This window comes from Echinops telfairi, unplaced genomic scaffold (genome assembly GCF_000313985.2).
Source record: "Echinops telfairi isolate 266 unplaced genomic scaffold, ASM31398v2 ScPeMD7_18;HRSCAF=68, whole genome shotgun sequence".
Taxonomy (NCBI): domain Eukaryota; kingdom Metazoa; phylum Chordata; class Mammalia; order Afrosoricida; family Tenrecidae; genus Echinops; species Echinops telfairi.
In genome coordinates this window covers 41,651,633-41,653,713 of record NW_022103915.1, presented here as the reverse complement: position 1 = coordinate 41,653,713, position 2,081 = coordinate 41,651,633, and positions in this window count along the sequence as shown.

Below are 2,081 nucleotides of genomic sequence, written 5' to 3'. Positions count from 1 at the left end.
TTGATATGTTTCAAGGTTCCTGGTTGGCACAAACGGTATGTCCTGGACTAACTGAAAGGCTGGTGGTTTGAATGTGCCCAGGGGCCTGGTGATCTAGTGTAAGATTACAGCTGTTGAAAGGCTCATGAAACCTATGTGGAGTTGCCATGAGTTGGAGTGAGCTCAGTGGCAGTAGGTTTTATTAAACTCAAATCAAACCACTACCATCGACATCGAGTCAGTGGTGACTCAGAGTGACCCCCTGTGTGTTTCTGAGACTGTAGCTGTTTATGGGAGCAGAAAGGCCAATCTTTGTCCTGCTGAGCTGTTGGTGGTTTCCAACTACCAACCATGCAGATCGCAGCCAAATGGGTGATCACTATGCCACCAGGGCTCACTTAGGTGCTGTGAACAGTGGAATGCAACACTGCCTCCTGCGTCATCCTCACAAGTGTTCTGTTACAACCTCTTGCTGCAGCCGCTGTCAAACCATCTCACTGAGGGTCTTCCTCTTTTTCACTGACCTCTGCTAAGCATGCTGTCCTTCTTCAGCGTCTGGTCTCTCCTGATGTGGCACTGAGTAGATGTATTTTAATTGGTTTCCTGTGTCCACGAGAAGGAACCCTGGTGGTGTAATAGTTACACGTTGGGCTGCTGACAGCAAGGTCAGCTGTCAAAACCACCAGCAGCTTGAGGGAAAAGGACAGGGCTTTCTCCTCCGGTAAAGAATTGCAGTTTCAGAAGCCCACGGGGAGCAGTAAGTTCCACCATGCCCTATAGAATTCCTGTGAGTTGATGGCAGTGAGTTTGGGGTTTGGGTCCAAGAGAAGTTTATGTTGGTAAATTATTATTTTGGTAAATGGCTAAGTCTTACAACAGAGTATGCTTTTACCCTTAGTTAAATCCTTTTGTAAGAAAGGTATTCGATAGATTGAAATGTAATTATAGATCCACATTGCATTTGGAGTGGGGACTCTTTGGTTTAATATGCCTTCTTTGGGTGCGAGGTTACGAGGTGGGCAATTAGCAATTTGAACCCACCAACCCCTCCTTGGGAGAAAGGTGAGGCTGTGGGTGCCTGGAAGCGCCAGGAAAGATTTACAACCTCGGAAACCCAAAGAGGTAGTTCTCCTCTGCCCTCTGGGATCACTGTGAGTCAGAATTAACTTAATGACAATGAGGTTTTAAAATCTTTGTTTTAATGTGGGTATCCTGTGATTGTCTTACTAGAGTGGGTCAAACAAAGGGATGGAAGCTCCCGTTCCTTGCCCCACTGTTGTTTTTCATGATACTCCTAGAGAGAAGGAATGTTGAAAATGTGTTATTAAAGGTGGATTAGCAGAACTTTCCCTTAACCCAACTTTTCATTTAGTCTCTGTATGGTTTTGAATGCCACAACTAATAGATTTTAAATGAGCCTCCTGCATGCCTCAGGACTCAGAGTCAGTAGGATTTAGAAGAGATCCAGGGAGGGGAGAGGAGTAGGAATGAGCTGAAGTAGAAGAAAATGTTCTGAAAATGATGATGGCAACATCTGGACAGTTGTGCTTGATACAATGGATGATAGCTGGCTGGCTGGCTGGCTGGATGGATGGATGGTGAGAAGAGCTATACGAGCCCCTATAAAATGATTTTTTTTTAAAAAGATCCATGTCTGCTTGAGGTCTGGAAACTTGATTAGAAGTTCTTGTACATAGCATACCAGATGGTGTCTAGTCAGTGAAGATATTTTTTATTGAAGAACTAGACCGAGTAATCCACATCACTTATGTGTGCTTAAAACGTCAAGGATTCACTTCAATGTTTCCTTTTTCTCTAGGCATATAAGGGAGAGACTGAGGAATGAAGTCATGCAGATGAAGGAGCATGTTCCTGGATTCACACCAGGCTTAGCAATTTTACAGGTATTATGACTACCGATTTCTGTTAGTGCCCCTTATGGATTGAATTGTGTGTTCCCAAAAATGTATGTTGTGAATGCTAACCTCTCTGCCTGTGTTTTTCATCCCATTCCTTTGGGAAAGGGTTGTCTTTCTTAGGTTAATGAGACAGGATTTGTGTAGGTGATGTTTTTAGAGATAGAAATTAAACAAGCAGGCGAA